Here is an 18,618-nt window from a genome sequence, read left to right as displayed (position 1 = left end):
AGCTGTTCTAAAATAAAGTGCCGCAAACCTCCAGCTTGTTAGGAAAATGTTTGTGTATGTGAGAGAGAAGTCGATTTTGTTCTCAAATGCAGGATCCTTAGCCTGTACTTGCATTTTACAACAATGATGGTTTCCAAGTTTACAGGTTCAGCTGTTTTATAGAAACTCCCTAATTTGGATCTATGTTTTTCTTTAAGGATACTCAGTATTTTGTAATTCTACCCAAATATTACTCATCAAGCTTGCAATTTATTCTTTGTATAAGCATGAGTTCATGGTTTCCCATTCTATTCACTATGCATCAATAGGTTACTATCATTACTTTTCTTTTTTTCCCCAGAAAAATGGTAAATGAATTTATTCTAATATTATGGAAATTGCATCCCTTAACTATCATTAGTTTTCATGCTCAAAGTATCTCAGGTTTGGCTAGTAGGAGACTACATCATACTTTTGACACATCCTTGATTCTTTGAATATTTTCTGGCACAATAAAATATCTGAGCTTCATTTTGCTTTTTTCTCCACTTCAGACCTGAAATTAGTCACTTCTTTGTTACTTTTTAAAACATTTTCATTTTAAATTTTGAATTTTATGGTACAATTCTGTAGAGTCTTGGATTCCCACCCCCCATTGCTCCCCACCCCCGACTGATTTTTCTCATATCATCACAATAGCATAGTCCTTCATTAGGCGTTATAATTTCATCAGTCTGTTATTTAAGTGTGCCCCGACATTGCTGGTACAATGTCAGACAGTCCATCATCCCATTGTCTACACATGTTCAACAGTTTCAATGGGAGTCCATCCCCAACTTGGAAGTAGGGATGCATGTCACACTGTGCCCCCACATCTGGATATGGTAGTCTCCATTACTCCATCACTATACATTCCAATTTGCATGGTGGTTTCCTTAGAGAGAACGTGTGGTATCTGTCCTTTTGGTATTGACTTATTTCACTGAATAGAATGGTCTCTACTTGGGACCAGCTAGTTGCAAATGGTATAATTTCATTCTTTTTAATGGCTGAGTAATATTCCATGGAGTGGATGTATCGCAGTTTCTTTAACCACTTCTCTTTGGATGGGCATCTGGATTGTTTCCATGTCTTTGCTATTGTAGATTGTGCTGCTGTAAATATAGGATTACAGATCCCCTTCTCATATGCAGTTTTCATTTCCTTTGGATATATTCCCAGGAGTGGATAGCTGGGTCATATGGCATGTTTATTTGCAATTGTCTAAGCATTCTCCATTCTGATTTCCATAGATGGTTTCTGGATGTAAGTTAAGGTCATTGATCTGTTTAGAGCTGTTTTTGTGTGTGTGTGTGTAAGATTACAGGTGGGGGTCTTGCTTCTTACTTCTGTAGATTGCTATCCAATTGTCCCAACAACATTTGTTGAAGAGACCATGCTTTTCCCCTGGATTGTTTTCAGTTTTCATGTCTAAGATTAGTTGGCTATACATGTGTGGGTTCCCTTCTGATGTTTCTGTTCTGTTCCATTGATCTTCTCTGTTTCTGTACCAGTACCAGACTGTTTTGATGACCACTGCTCTGTAGTATGTCTTGAGGTCTGGAATTGTGATTCTTCCAGCTTGATTTTTATTCTTCAGGATAGCTTTGGCTATTCATGGTTTTTTGTGTTTCTAGATGAACTTTAGTATCTTCTATTTCTGAGAAGAATATTGTGGGGATTTTGATTGGGATCGCATTGAATCTGTGTATTACTTTTGGTAATAGGAACAGTTTGATGATGTTGATCCCACCAATCCAGGAACATGGTTTCTCCATTTTTCAATGTCTTCTTCTATTTCTTTTTTTTTTAATTTTTCATAGACTTCATCATAGAGGTCTTTCGCATATTTATTTAGTTTAATTCCTAGGTATTTAAGATTCCTCTTTACTATTTTAAAAGGGACTGTATTTACAATTCCTTTCTCAACCATGGAATTATTTGTGGACACTAGCTCACTCAATTTGTGTTCATTAATTTTGCATCCTGCTTCCCTGCCAAAGTCTCTTATGAGTTCCAATAGTCTCTTGACTGAGTCTTTTGGTTCTCCTATGTAGAGAATCATGTCATCTGCAAATAGAGATGATTTCAATTCCTCATTTCCAACTTCAATTCCTTTGATTTTAATGTGATCTTAAGAAATCAGTCTGGAGGAGCAGTAAGTGCCTTGGGTGCGTCCATGTGGAGAACAGTGGCAGGGTGGAGGCTGCAGAGTGAGAAGGGAGGTGCCGGTGGGATATGTAGAGGTGATGGGACTCAAACTTGATTGTTTGTGTGTGTGATTTTAGGCAAACAAAATGATGTCACCATGATGTCCTGTTATGTGTAAAACTCCTCAATATTAACATCTTGGGAAGGTCAACCATACACAAACTTTAGGGGCTGGTGCAGAGGAACAGGGGTTTAAATCACTGCTTCAGATGCCAGCATCTCATAAGGGTGCTGATTGGTGTCCCCAGCTGCTCTACTTCTGATCCAGCCGCTTGCTCATGACCAGGCCCTGTCTTGGCCTCTGTAGACAGTTACAGACTGAACCAGCTAATGGGAGATTTCTCCCTCTCTCTGTACCTCTCCCTCTTTCTGTAACTCTCAATTTCAAAATAGATAAGTAAATCCTTTTTAAAAGAACAGCAGTAGCAGCAGCAACAGCACAATGAACTTCAGATATAGCTGAACACATGCTTTCTCTAGGGGTTGGTCTTGTGAGTCTTATCAGATGCATGTTGTAACAGCAGGTCAGTTCTGGGAGCCTACCTCCCCACAGAACCTCATGCAGAGGTCTCTGTGGCCTCCTGGTTTAGGTGTAGCTGTAGTCCCACTGCACTCACATGAACCTGTGATGGGGTGCAGCTGACTAATAGCTAGTACCCCATAGCAGTAGGCAGGCTTGCCAGGTTTATTGACAGTGCTGAAACACCATAGGTGCCCTGCCCTTTCTACCCCAATTCAAGTTAATTTTCAGCACAGAAATGGCTCTGGAGGGTCCTTGCACCTGGCTCCTCCTGTCTCCTACCCCATGACTTAGGTTAATTAAGTATAAGGAAACTCTGGGCTCTGGCAGCTCCATACCTGCCTCCTGCCACTTAGTTAATTTGAATGTTTGCACTTTCCATAGAAACTGTGTTTGTACTGGGTACTTCCCAAGGTGATTGGAGGATGAGAGCTTAAAAACCTTAGGCTGCCAAGCACAGTGGCTCCTGGAGTGTAGCAGGAGCTGCTGTTGCCAGGCTTGGCCAATATAGACTCCTCCTAACACCCTATGCTTGTGGCCAGCGTGATTTCTTGGTCTCCACAACAGGCCTGTGCTATCCAGACACCCGGTTTCATTCTAGTGTTTGTGTGTGCCAACCTCCTTTAGTTGCTAGTTTCGTCCACTTATCTTGGCACAGGAAAATTCCTACGAGTCTTCAAGCAGTGGTTTACATTGCTTCTGGGAGAATCCTTCAAGTTTTACATGAATGCATAGAGAGAATGCATAGAAACGAATATGAATTTAAGAAATTATGGGTTACATCATCAAAATGGCCATATTACCGAAAGCAATATATAGATTCAACGCAATCCCAATCAAAATCTCAGCAATATTCTTCTCAGAAATAGAAAAGATGATACAGAAGTTCATCTGGAACCACAAAAGACCACGAATAGCTAAAGCTGTCTTGAAAAATAGAAATCAAACCGGAGGAATCACAATTCCAGACCTCAAGACATACTATAGAGCAGTGGTTATCAAAACAGTCTGGTACTGGTACAGAAACAGAGAAGAAGATCAGTGGAACAGAACAGAAACATCAGAAGGGGATCCACACATGTATAGTCAACTAATCTTAGACAAGAAAACAGAAAACAATCCAGGTAAAAAACCTGGTCTATTCAATAAAAGCTGTTGGGACAACTGGATAGCAGCTTGCAGAATAAAGAAGCAGGACCTGTACCTGTCGCACTATAGAAAAATCAGCTCTAATTGGCTCAAGGATTTAAATCTACACCCAGAAACCATTAAACTACTAAAGGAAAACATAGGAAGCACACTCCAAGATACAGGAACAGGGAAAGACTTTTTAGAAAAGACGCCTAAAGCAACGGCGATCAAATCCAAAATGAACAAATGGGACTATATCAAACTAAAAAGTTTCTGTACAGCAAAAGAAACAATTAAAAAAGTGAAGAAACAACCTACAGAATGGGAAAAAAATTTTGCATTCTATACAAGTGACAGGGGACTAATATCTAGGATCTACAAAGAGCTTCAGAAACCCAAGGATAGTGAAAAAATAAACCCTGTAGCAAAATGGGCAAAGGAAACGAACAGACGTTTCTGAAAAGAACAGATACAAATAGCTAATAAACATATGAAAAGATGCTCAGGCTCTCTAGCCATCAGAGAGATACAAATGAAAACCACCTTGAGGTACCACCTAACTCCTGTGAGACTGGCCTACATTCAAAATTCGAAAAACAACACATGCTGGCGTGGATGTGGGGAAAAAGGTACCCTCCTTCACTGCTGGTGGGAGTGTAGGCTAGTACAATCATTGTGGAAATCCATATGGAGAGTGCTTGGAAAATTGCAAATAAACCTGCCATATGACCCAGCAATCCCGCTCTTAGGAATATACCCAACAGAAGTGAAATCTGCATACGAGAAGGGGATCTGTAATCCTATATTCACAGCAGCACAATCCACAATAGCAATGTCATGGAAACAAACCAGATGTGCGTCTAAGGAAGAATGGTTAAAAAAACTGTGGTACATCTATTCAATGGAATATTATTCAGCTGTCAAGAAGAACGATATTATTCTATTCAAAACCAGGTGGTCCCAACTAGAAACTATTATGCTCAGCGAAATGAGTCAATCACAAAAGAATAAATACCATATATTCTCTCTCATATAAGAAAGCCAACATGGAAAGGTAGAGTTCATCAAGTGCCCATGGAGTTCGGATCTAAATATAGATTGCTGCAAGTCAGGTCCCACTGCAAGAGATGGTGAAAATTCTCTGTTCTAGGCATGTTGGCATTTCATGGATGAAGTAACAGCAGAGTATATTGAGCATGTTGTGAACATGAATATGGCAAATTGGCAGTTTCCGTCAGTTGCTCCCAATAGTTTAGAGTGATGACAAATATTATTTTGATTTTTTTTGTGTTATTTAGTTATGAGGAAAGTGTATGGTAAGCAGTCCATTTGATGGTTTACTAATTTCCTCGTTGTTGAGAAGTCCGAGTTGATTATGTATTTAATATGATAACCATTTGTGTGCTGTGAATTGCATTAAGAGTTATGTAGGGCAGAGATGATGCTTACTAAATGTACAAAATGGATTGATGAGATTAGCCAGTTAAATCTTTTCACCAGTAAGGCACTCAACAGACCATGAGATATTTATTAAAAATGTCAAGTAAATCCTCTTATTTTTGTATCATAGTGTCAAATAGCAGTAAAATAAACATGTTAAGATCCTTAATCTACTGCTATGTTTCACTGTAAAATTTACCTTTGTTAAAATTTGCTTCTGTTCAAATTTGTTGAGATCGCACGTAAAAGTATCCTAATATTACTTTGGCTGGTATTTTCTAATTACTGTATAATATTTTGGGAATGCAAATTTTATTTGAATGTCAACTACAGTTAAGCATGTGCCGTTTGTTTTTCTTGCTCAGGTTTTGTAATTTGATGGAATGTTTTTATTATTGTTTAATAAATGTTTGCTTTATCTTAAAAAAATAAATTAAAAATAAATAAATAAATCTTTAAAAAAAAAAAAAGAAATTATGGGTTTAATTTAAGAAATGAAGATGGCTGCTGTGTGGGTGACAGGGGCCTATCCTAACTCTTGATGCTGGGTGGAGTAGATTTTAGCCTGGCTGCTGGTCTGATGCCTTTAATTGGTCATAGCCGATTCTAATGTGTGTGAACTTCCAAGAGGAGATGAACCTTGGATTTATCATCAAGAAACTCAGAAATGATCTGCCCTATTGCAAACATTATGTTTGGTACTCTGAACAGACCAAAGTCTCTCTGACCCTCTTTTCTAGTTTTTCTCAAATACAGCATGTTTTTGGATCTGACCAGTGGGAGGAGTGATCAGGAAATTTAACAAGTCACTGCTGGGCCCACGGGGTCTAATTGAGCAGCTGTCGGGCCCACGGGGTCTAACGGAGACGCTGCTGGGCCCACGGGGTCTAATTGAGCAGCTGTCGGGCCCACGGGGTCTAACGGAGACGCTGCTGGGCCCACGGGGTCTAATTGAGCAGCTGTCGGGCCCACGGGGTCTAACGGAGACGCTGCTGGGCCCACGGGGTCTAATTGAGCAGCTGTCGGGCCCACGGGGTCTAACGGAGACGCTGCTGGGCCCACGGGGTCTAACGGAGACGCTGCTGGGCCCACGGGGTCTAACGGAGACGCTGCTGGGCCCACGGGGTCTAATTGAGCAGCTGTCGGGCCCACGGGGTCTAACGGAGACACTGCTGGGTTCTCCTCCTCTCTGTGTGAATAGGCTTTTGGTAACACTGTGTGTCTCTCCTGGCAGCCATTTTCCAAGGCTCCTCCTTATGCTCATCATCATGTAATATGTTGATTCTGAGACAGAATTCTCTGTCTTATAGAAGAAGTTATTTTTTAAAGATTAATTTTTATTGGAAACTCATAAATATAGAGAGAGAGAGAGGAGGAGAGGAAGAAATATCCTCTGTCCGATCATTCACTCCCCAAGTGACTGCAAAGGCTGGTATTGCACTGATCTGAAGCCAGGAGCCAGGAGCTCCTCCTGGTCTCCCACATAGGTGCAGGGTTCCAAGGCCTTGGGCTATCCTCAACCGCTTTCTCAGGCCACAAGCAGGGAGCTGGATAGGAAACAGGGCTTCTGGAATTAGAACAGGCACCCATATGGGATCCCAGCGTGTCCCAGGCAAGGACTTTAGGTGCTAGGACACAGCGCCGGGCACAGAAAAAATTATTCTGATGAACTCTCCTGTTGCTCTTCAGACTGACTGACCCAAACGACAACTTTCTGCTGATGCTTGCCATGCACTCTGTTACACACCTTCCCTGAGGCGTGAGTGGCCTCAAGCTGGGGCAGTGTTAAGGCCTGTTTGCCATTCGGCTTCCCCACAAACTTCTCTGTAGAACCAAATAAAACTTTAAGTGCTGTGGGAGAGTCTCTGGGTCAGTCGGAAATCAGCCTGCATTATTAATGATGATTTCTTTGTCTCCAAGAAAACCATGGATTTGACATCCTGCCACTGTAAAGCCTCATGGAGTGATAATAAGTACAAATCCTGTTGCTCTTCTCCACAGCCAAGACCACTTCTCAGATAAGAGTGCAGACTCGTAAACCAGAAGCACCCTAATCCAGCTTGTGAAGACGTTTTATTTGGCTCATTGAGTAGTTTAAATTTTTCAGTTAGTTTACCATAATGCTTCAAATCTTGTGTCATCACAGCAGACCTTGGATTCTACATGACTGGGAAATCAGGAGAGCTGCAGCTCAGGGAAGAATACGTGAGGAGTTACCCCGGAGCTGATAGGGGCCTGCCCATTGGATTCTGTGTTCTGCTCCAGCCTGCTCTGTGTCTGCCCATGCCTTGGCCGTGCCTGCTTGTGGCCAGGAGACACCAGAGTCAGGTCCATTTATCATTTCCTTATCAAGCAGCCAAGTGAAGTAACTGAAAATGGATGTGGTGCTTCAGGATGGCTGACCTGCAGAATTCGCAAATGCACTTTCAGTTCCAAACCACGCCTACCCCAGGGCAACATTCAACAGTCTTCTTCCCTGGTCTTAAATTCTACACCATCTTGCAGAGATAAGAATTCCAAGTGGAGACACAGCAGTGTATATGAGCAGGCTTAAGGTTCATCTCACAGTGGGACAGAAAACATACATTCATCCTCAGCACATGCCTCCCCCACAGAGAAAACCCCAACATTCATGGGCAGTGAATCAGCTGATGTGAGCAGTAATTCCCAGCTGGGTCTGTGTCAAAAAGGACCCTCTCTCCCGTCTTCAGCCTCTTTTTTGAGGTCCAGTGCGGCTTCTCAATCATATCTGCAAATAGGGTGGGGTGTTAGCACGGCCCTGGCCCTTGATGAGACGGAAGACAGCACATCAGTCTGCAGTGCAACACTCAGGCTGCTGGGTGTGGAGAGTTCTCACTGCCCTGCACTCTCTCGCCTGTTTGCCCCACATCGCACCTACTTTGGAGCCATTCTGTGGCCTGGAGATCTTCAGGCATTTCCCCTTTCACATGGATTAGGGATTCAGTGGAGATGAATGGGAAGACCCAGTGCACTCATGTCTGGGATACTCTGTGGATGCTGTTTTCTCAAAGTACAGGGTCTGTGATTTGCCCAGAAAGTGAGTCAGCATGTAGGGAAAAGTGGGAAGTAACGGGGTCACCATGGGGGTCTGCTTTCTTTTCTAGGGCTGCAACAGCGGAATGGAAGATGATAAGAGGAGGCCGACACTTCTCCAGCTCTAAACTTGGAGGTGGAAAGGCCCACCCCAATGCACATGGATTAGGGCCTCCTTAAGCACACGGGTGCTTAGGGACCACCCCCCCTCAAAAAAAAGGTCAAAAACGTCTTGAAGAACAGGCTGAAGAACTCAGGCATCCTGACCCAAAGCTTGTGTGGCATTTATAGCAATCAAAACACCATGACCTGACAGACACACAGACAGGACAGAACATGAGTTCAGAAATAATGGTCACATGAATTTTGAAAATTGTGCTAAGGCCATTCCATGGAGGAAGGAAAGTCACTTCACTCAAAAGAGTAAACCGGGATCCTTCCCCAAAGCCACGTGTGAAAGTTGACTCAGGAGTGATCAGAGACCTAGACATAAGCCTGGCACTGCCGAGGTGATGAGTCTTGGGGACAGACCACTGTGAGCAGCTGTCACAACCTTACTGACAGGCTCCCGGGGGCTTGCCCGCCTCCACCACATCTGCCTTGTTCTGAGCTTCGCAGTTCCCAGGATCATGGGAAACAAATTCCTGTTACTGTAGGTTTTCCAGTTTACGCCATTTTGTTGTAGCAGCCTTAGCTAAGGCACTGATACTTCAGCTGGCTTTTTCTCCTTTTAACTGCTACATACTTAAAAGCCGATTCCCTTGATGGACACCTGGGCCTATCAGTAGGTGACTAGATGGACCAGATGTGGAATATATACACTATGAGCACTGCTCAACCTTTTGCCATAAAATGGATGCAACTGGAAATCATTATGCTGGTGAAATAAGTTACTCCCATAGAATATGCCACATTTCTCCGATCTGTGGTAACTAACATCCAGAGAACAAAAATGTCATCTATATGAACATAATTGATATTCTGAGATCTGATCGTTGTTTACAGCCCTTTTCTCTTGAGTAGGTTTGTGTCGACTTGCTGTTTGTTGAAATCTTGGCCAATGGAGTCTAACTCTGTGATTGCGAAGTGAAATGAAGATATGCCATTGTGAAAACTATATTAAAAAAAAGAAAGAAAGTTAGCGGAGGAGGGTGGGTGGGGAATACAGGCAGGAGGGAGAGGGTGGGTAGAATCACTATGCTCCTAAATCTGTGAAATATGTAAGATTTGTTCACTTTAGATAAATAAACTAAGTTTAAAAAGAAGCCTCTCCTCAAAGCACAACAAAGGAAGCAAAACAACTGTATTCCTTTCCGAAGGTGAAGCTTCATTTCTGCCATGCCGGGGTGTGTCTAGAGTTAAGCATAATTTGTGATTTATTGCCTTTACTTAAAAACTTAAAGATAACAAACCTGCAAACACAAGTGAAGGAATTCACCGGATCCCAACCATGAGGGAAATAGTGCGGTGCCTTTATGCTGAAATAAGACAAATTAGTCCCACTGTGGCAGAGGGGTGGGGGAGGGGGCGGTGTCTCGGCATGGACCACCCACCCAGGCAATGTGGTGCAGCAGCCGCATTCAAAACGGAGAAGCACTGGGGACAGTTATGGTGAACTTGTTCATTTATTAACAACCAAGAACAAGTTTATATAGGGTGGCACAAGGGAAAACATGCCTCAGGGTAGTAACGGTATTTCTATAGGGTACAAGCCTCTATTACATATCACAAGCTCAGCCAATCAGTGTAACAAGAATGTGCATCACTTGTCAGCATCAAGCAACCCACCCACAAGACCATCACAAGTTAGGCTTGAATGGAGGGAGGAGATCCAGTTACTAGGAAGTGCCCAAATGACCAGAAGAGGTAGAGGAGGAGGGAGATGCCCCAAGGGCCCTGACTCCCTGCCAACTGCACAGGTCTGTAAGGGTCTCTAGGCACCAACGCCATGAGGATCTCTAGGCATGTGCCGAGACCAAAGGGATCTCGAGTCTAGGCATGTGACGAAGCCGTATTCCTGCTGTCCCTCACACAGACTGGGTAGGCTGAGACCCATCCCGGCACTCTCTCTCTCACCACATCCCATGATGCCCTGACTTCTCTTGTCCCTTCCCTTGCTCCAAATCCCCACATCCAATCACACACCTCATTCTTTACTTACATTTGCAAATGTCCCTTCTGCATCAATGGACTACTTGAGTGAAGTCTGGCATTATTTTTGGTTGGGATAGATTTGGTTATGGTGTAGCCATAAAGTAAAGAGCCATGGGAACTGGAAGAAAAACAGAAACAAAAGGCAAACTTGTATTTTTAATTTTGAAAGTGATTTCAAAGTTTCAGATTTTGTTGAAATATCAATAATCATTTTCACGTGTCATGTTTTTGACTTTACTAATACCGATCACTTGAATCACTTAGGTTTCTTCTGTGTTACATGCTGGAAGTTTATGAATTTGCCTTTTATTTTTAGGGCTATATATAATCCACTTGGGGTTATTCTAAAAAACTGTTCTGTTTATTTTTAGGGCAGAGTTAAAGAGAGAAAAGGAGGTTTTTCATCTAACTAGTTTACTTCCCAGATGGCTGCAATGGCTGCGACTAGGCCGGGCCAAAGTCAGGAGCCAGGAGTTTCTTCTGGATCTCCCCTTTGGGTATAGGGGCCTAGGAACTTGGTTCATTTTCTGTTTTCCTTGGTCTTTAACAAGGAGGTGGAGCAGCCAGGACTGGAACTGGTGTCCAAGTGGGATGCCAGTGTTGCATGTGGCAGCCTAGTCAGCTTTGTTTTTTTTTGAAAGTGTATTTGAAAGGGGGTATGTTAGAGAAAGTGAGGGAGAGAGGGCGGGGGAGAGAGATCTTGCACCCAATGGACTGGTTCACTCTCTAAATGACCACAACAACCAAGGCTGGGTCAGACTGAACCAGAAGCCTGGACTCCATCAGGCCTCTTACGTGGGTGCAGGAACCCAAACACTTGGGCCATCTTCTGCTGCTTTCCCAGGAGCATCATCAGGTTGCTGATTGGAAGCAGATCAGCTAGGATTTCAATGTACAGTCCGCTACGGGTGCCTGCATCGCATGGGGTGGCCTAACTTCCTGTGTTCCCACACAGGCCCTTAAATATTGCTTCAGAACAAAGCATTGAGCTGGGATGCTGTGTACAGTCTATGACCAGAGGCAAATGAGACTGCATCTCACATGACTGGCTCCAGTCAGGCAATGACTGGGGCCTTCTGCTAACCTTCTGCTAACCCTTGTGCTCAGGGTCTGTGTGTCTCCTCCCTCAGTGTCCTCCTTCTTTCCGCTCACGGTCCCTGTGTCTCCTCATCAACGTTCTCTTTCTTTCTGGCTCAGGGACCCTGTGTCTTCTCCTTCAGTATTCTGTAACCTTCTGGCTCAGGGTCTGTGTGCTCTTGATCTGTCCTTGTCCTTGTGGTTTTTCTGTATGTTCCACAGATCAATCATACTTTGTATTTTGGCTCCATGGCCCTTGTCCCTTGTCCCTTGCCATCTGCAGATAAATCCTTCTTAATGACAAAAGCATTTTACCAAAGTCAGATTGTGGCAACATTTTGTGGTATTGCTAAAACACTGCTATTCTGTTTTTACCTGTAATAGACTAAAATACTGAAAGGAAAATCCTAAGAAATAATGTAACCTATATGAAATGCTGGAAATTCTTTTTTTAAAAATTTTTAAAAATTTCGTTTTATGACACGGTTTCTCTTTTGTGACACATAGGCTCTGGGATTTCCCCCAACCCTTTCCCATGCTCTCCCCCCATGTTGGATTCTCCACATTGTTGCAGTAGTACAGTTCATATCCAGTCATGGTTCCTTCATTGCGAGCATGAACCATGCATGGAGTCCAGCCTCTTACTGTCCAGATAATTTCAGCAGTTTCCTTGGGAGACCATCCCTGGTCTGAAAGCAGAGCAGGCAGACTATCATTCCCTCCAATGAAAAGCCACAACATAACCTCAACAACAGTTTACAACATTATGGAGTTCATTGACATGGTATTGAGTGACCAATATGTTAGAAAATGCAAGTTCTTAACCACATCCTGTGACTACTTCATTGACATTTCAGTTTTAGTTTATACACATCTGGCTGCTATACTCCTTAAAATGTTTATAGGGTACTATTCAGCTGTCTCGTGTCTGTTTTCATTTTTATATTTAGCAGCTTATAGTGTTGAAGCATGATTTAACTGAAATTGGTGAATTTTAGGATAGTCCAAACAAATTTATAATTCTAATAAGGCATATGTTGACAATTGAGGCGCAGAACAGTTTTAGGAGGGGTGTGCAGAGAAATCTTCAATACCTTAGTGAGGAGTAACTAATCTTTGTGTCCTACCTAGTTAGGTATATGTGAGGCCAAGCTGACCATTTCTTGTCTGTTCTAAGCTTTCCTTATCGGTCTCTGTCTATCTAATCTAATTTTTTTCGGGGCAGTAGAGGGGGGATTCCGGAGAGACCCTGATGGACATTTCAAGAGAGGGTGGGGATCCAAAGTTGGAAGTAAGTAACGACCAGAGAAAGCTCCTCTCCTGGGACCTGAAGGTGGTTTATTGTTCTGCTTCTGAGGACCACTCAGGGGTCCCGGCTGTTCTTCCGATGACATTGGATTCTGTGAGGAAAGATCTGGGCTTCTTGCATCCCATGTGGGAGATCTGGAAGGGAGTGGATGACCTCAGAGTTCTAGGCCTATGAGGGCACTCCAATTCCCCGTGGTTTCCTTGGCTGTTGGGATATAGCGCTTGGTGCTCATACTGATAGTCCTAGGTAAGGATTCAGGAGTCTCCAGGGTTGGAATACAACCCTCCTCCTGTCCACCTGCTCCACTCTGGGGTCCACCCCTGTTCTGTGCATATGACCTCCTGTTAAGAGGCTGTCAGGATCACTTTTGATTCCCACTGTATGTCTTTATAGTTTTGCTAATGTCTAATGCCAATTCGAACCTGCTATCTATAAGTTGCCTATTATATTCTTGATAAGTTATACTCAACATCTTCCTCACACATTCCAAGAAGGTGGAGGATCTCTCTGCTCTCCTGCCCCATTACAGAATAACATAGGGTATTAAAAGCATATTAGGTTTTACAGTTCTTTGATGTAGATCATCAGCAGTCTGACTTGCATTGATTGTTGGTTCATTGTTTACGTCACAGTATCTTATTGCATGTGAGATAGGCTGTTTGAGGTTGAGATAATATTACAATTTACAGGTACTATTTTTCATATTGACATCATTTCAGCTTAAATTAAGGCAAACATGTGGTATCTAACCTTTTGGGATTGGCTCCTTTCCCTTAGCATAATGGTTTCCAGTTGGGCCCATTTGACCACAAAGAACTGCATTTCGTTAATAGCTGAGTAGTATTCCATGGAGTAGATGAACCAGAGCTTTCATATTCAGTCTTCTGCTGATGGGCATTTCGGTTGCTTCCAAGTTTTGCAATTATTGATTGTGTTGCTATGAACATAGGGGTGTATGTTGGTTTCTGGTGTTACAGGTGTTTTGGATATATTCCTAGAAGAGCTATTGCTAGATCATATGGTATGCAGATTTTGAGTTCAGTGTTCTCCATGCTGATTTCCACAGAGTCTGTATCAATCTGTAGCCCCACCAGCAGTGGAGGAGGATTCCCTTTTCCCCACATCCTCACCAGCAAGTAGTGGTGGTTTTTTGTATGTGAGCCATTCTTACTGGTATTAGGTGGTTCCTCATTGATGTCTTAATTTGGATTTCCCTTATTGCCAGAGAGCTTGAGAATTTTTTCATGTTTGTTTGCCATTTGGGTTAGTTCCTTTGTGAAGTGTCTGCCCATTTCCTGTGTCCATTTCTTGAGTGGTTTGTTTGTTTTGGTGTTTTGGTTGTTCTGGAGATCTTTGAATATTCTCGAGATTAGCCCCCTATCACCTATGTAGTGTACAAAGATCTTCTTCCATTCTGTGGGTTGCTTTTTTACTTTGTTGATTGTTTCCTTTGCTGTACAGAAGCTTGTTAGTTTGATGTACTACCATTTGTTTATTTTGGTCTTAATTGATATTGCTTTTTTTGCTTTTTTTTTTTTTTTTTTTAGGAAGTCAGGGCCTACACCTAAATCTTGCAGAGTGTTTCCAATATTTTCTTCCAGAAGTTTGAAGGTTTCTTAATGCATCACAAGTTCTTTGCATCTCGTGTGTGTGTGTGTGTGTGTGTGAGACTTCCCACATGCAAACACAATCCTGCAACAAAATCCTTAAAAATTTGAATGTTATCAGGATGCTTAGATTTCAAGTGTGTCTACAAAATACTCTCTTAAAGTCAATTTACTGGAATTAATTTACTCAGTGACAATAGTAGCTGCCTTTTTTTTTTTTTTTTTTTTTTTTTTTTTGAGACATTTGTCAGATTCTGTGCTAGTTGGGTCCAAGATGAGGATGTAGCTACTCTCTTCACCACTGAGGAAATCGGCAAACTTGTTCTAAGGTGAGGCCGCAGGCGTCAGCTTTCACGCTGATGTAGACGGCACGGATATTAAGGACCCGAGCTGCAGACGGAGTCACCACTGCGGCGCCCCACGCCCCCCAGCTGGAGTGTGAGCTGGACAAGCAGGGCTGTGTCCCTGCCAGACCGCGGACCGGGCAGATTTGGGGAAAGCGCTGGTCTATCCTCAAGATCTTGGGTTGCCTAAGAGCTACACACCCGCCTCAACGCACCCCTCGGGCGTACGGCCACCAGGGGGCTCCCCCAAACCGTCAGGGAGGCCTCCGCTTGCTCAGAGCTGAGGCTCAGCAGTACTGAGCGAGGATCCCCCACTGGTTGGGCACAGTAGTCTTCAGGGGGCTGGGACACCTGCTGGGTAGGGAGTCCTCACAGCGTCTATGGAAGCGGAGAAAGAAGATAAACTTATTTCAGCACATGCATGTTGACGTGTCTGTCCACGCCTTGCTTCGCGAGAGTTTGTGGTTCTCAACAACGTCTGGCCCAGCCCCAGGATGGCGTTGGTGGGAAGGAAGTAGTTAAGGAGTAGAAAAGATCCTGTGGGGATTCGATCTGCACATCAGTGGGAGTAGCCCTGCGCGGACTAGCCCTAGCGCAATGGAGGCGCGGGAGTCAGGGCATATCACTTCTGCCTCCCAGTGCCAGGAAACCCCTGGGAACTCGGAGTGTCACACCCATGCAGACCACAGAAGCAGAGTCACTGACGTTTAAACCTGGTCCAGCAACACTGGTACTCAGGTAAACAGAAATGCACAAGTGTAGAGTGATATGTGGGTGTAAGGTTATAGGTGTGTGTACAATGATACACAGGTATGGTGATATACAGTTGTACAGGTGATTTGAAGCTCCTACCCTAATCTAGGTTTTTGAAAGGACCTCACATCTTGGTGGGTATCCACTCTATGTATGGTGGTGTGTCCCACACCAACCCCAAAGATATTCAGATCTTGGAGGTCTTGGGGTGACTGAAGCTCCAAAGCAGCCTCTGGGTGGTACCTGCATATCTTGTCTGCTGGGAGCGACGTGGTGACATGCAGACCTCTCTTGAGTATTTGCAGTGTTTTCAGGAGAGCAGGGTGTGGTCACAGCGGCCACAGAATGTATGTGCTCATGCAGTGTCAGACAGCAGTAAGGCTGGAAATAATGTGTACAAAGTGAGAAGTTACTCAACATGTGGGATTCACATGCCACACTCCACAACATGTTCATGTTCATTTTAAAACTAAAAACTGATGTGGCTTGTGTTGTGGCATAATGAGCTAAGCCAGTTAGGATCCTGGCTGCTTCTCTTCCAATCCAGCTGCCTGATGCTGTGCCTGGGTAAGCTGTGGATGACAGGACAAGTGCTTGGGTCCTTGTCACCCTCGTGGGGCATTCACATGGAGCTCCCAGCTCTGACTTCTGCCTAGTCCAGCTGTGGCCATTTGGGGAGTGACCCCAAGCCTGGGCAAGTTCTCTCTCTCCCCCCTTGAATAAGTAAGGGCCAGATTGGACGGTATCATCTCAGCCATCTTTTAATTCAAGGAAGCAGTTAACACAACGGCTTCCTCCTGCTCCCAAGTGTTCTGCCTGGCCTGTGAAAGTATCATAGTTGTGTGTTTGCTGAAATTACACAGTAACAAACACAATCTGTTATCTAACTGGGGAAAGGAGGTTGGCTTTGATGTTTTCTCTAATCATTAGTGCCATGGCGGGGATGCACCAGCTTTCTTAGATAACTGTGGAACCATGGGTTTCTCTTGCTATGGTAGGCAGCAAGGGGAAATCAATCAAGGGTTTTGGTGTCTTTTTTTTTTTAAGATTTATTTATTTTTATTGGAAAGGCAGATATATAGATAGGAGAGACAGAGAGGAAGATCTTCCGTCCGATGATTCACTCCCCAAGTGACTGCAACGGCCGGAACTCTGCCAATCCAAAGCCAGGAGCCCAGATCTTCTTCCAGGTCTCCCACGAGGGTGCAGGGTCCGAAGGCTTTGGGCTGTCCTCGACTGCTTTCCCAGTCCACAAGCAGGGAGCTGGATGGGAAGTGGAGCTGCCAGGATTAGAACCGGCACCCATATGGGATCCCAGCATGTTCAAAGCAAGGACTTTAGCCACTAGGATACTGTGCCAGGTCCTGGTGTCATTTTTAAGGAGTAAGTGTTCATGCCAAAATTCAAGAGCAATTGCAGGGAAGGTTTGTTTTTTTAGGAATATTTGTAAGTGACCTAGAAAAAGATGTTTAGTTTGGTATTTAGAGTACAGCACTCCTGTCAAGTACAATTAAAATAATACTGAGCTAGTTGTTTTACAAACTAACTCTGTATGTGGGCTTCAAATCATTGGCTAACACTTTAACTCAGAAATGAAGCCTAACTGTGTGAAACACCAGCATTCTCCTCGAGAGTTCAGTCCTTTGGAATGTCCGCTCCTGGCCATCCTCATGGGCCACTCAGACCCACTGTCTACCTCATGGCCTCACAGGCCTCGCAGATCCACTGTTCAGCCCCTGGCTACACAAATCCACCATCCAGCCCATGGTTCATGTACACCTGCCTGAGTGAAGGGGTGATGGCCTGAGGGGTCGGGGTACAGCAGCTGAGTGAAGGGGTGATGGCAAGAGGTGGGGGTACAGTAGCTGAGTGAAGGGGTGAGGGCCTGAGGGGCTGGGGTACAGCAGCTGAGTGAAGGGTAAGGGCCTGAGAGGTTAGGGTACAGTAGCTGAGTGAAGGGTTGAGGGTAAGAGGTTGGGGTATAGCAGTTGAGTGAAGGGGTGAGGCCTGAGGGGTTGGGGTATAGTAGTGGAGTGAAGGGGTGAGGGCCTGAGGGGCTGGGGTACAGCAGCTGAGTGAAGGGGTGAGGGCCTGAGGGGCTGGGGTACAGCAGCTGAGTGAAGGGGTGAGGGCCTGAGGGGCTGGGGTACAGCAGCTGAGTGAAGGGGTGAGGGCCTGAGGGGCTGGGGTACAGCAGCGATCAGCCCTGGGGTCTCTACATGATGGGAGGTTTGGAAAGAACTGACAGGTCAAGAGCAGAAGCACAGATTTGAGTTTTGTTCATTTAAATGAGAGGATGAGTGTTCTATAAGTTAAAGGGAAAAAAAATCATTTGCCAGTTTTTAACAAATGTAATTATGTGAAATTAAACATGTGTTATTGTTGCTTTTGACCACATAATCACATTGTTCTCAGCGACACAAACCACACTGGTTTACTCCATCAGCAGGAACATTCAGGATCCACTAGGCAGTACAGAATTCACCAGAACTAGAGGAAGTCTAGATTCTCGTGTGGCAACCAGACCACTGTTGCTGCTGGATCCATGCTGGTGAGGGCCAGCCTGGATCCAGAGCCAGTGTTCAAGGCCCAGATGGTGTGTTCTGAACCAGCGTCACAGTCTGGGTGGGGGGTCCCCGCAGCATGCCAAAGACCACAGGTGCCTCAGGTAGCAGCTCCTACTTCTGCTACTCTGCCGAAGAACTCCACGGGTCTCAAGTGTGGAGGTAGTTTTGTCGTTGCCGCTGATAATGAAATCACAATCCTGAGCCCACATAGTATGTGTGCTAGCACACAGCCCAGCACAGCAGTGGCCCAGCTGGTCTCACAGAATTTTTTTTTTTTTTAAAGATTTATTTTATTTTTATTACAAAGTCAGATATACTGAGAGGGGGAGAGATAGAGAGGAAGTGGAGCTGCCGGGATTAGAACCAGCAGCCATATGGGATCAAGGCAAGGACCTTAGCCACTAGGCCACGCTGCCGAGCCCGGTCTCACAGA

The sequence above is a fragment of the Ochotona princeps genome, chromosome 8 (assembly GCF_030435755.1).
Source record: "Ochotona princeps isolate mOchPri1 chromosome 8, mOchPri1.hap1, whole genome shotgun sequence".
Lineage (NCBI taxonomy): Eukaryota > Metazoa > Chordata > Mammalia > Lagomorpha > Ochotonidae > Ochotona > Ochotona princeps.
This window is presented reverse-complemented; position numbering follows the sequence as displayed.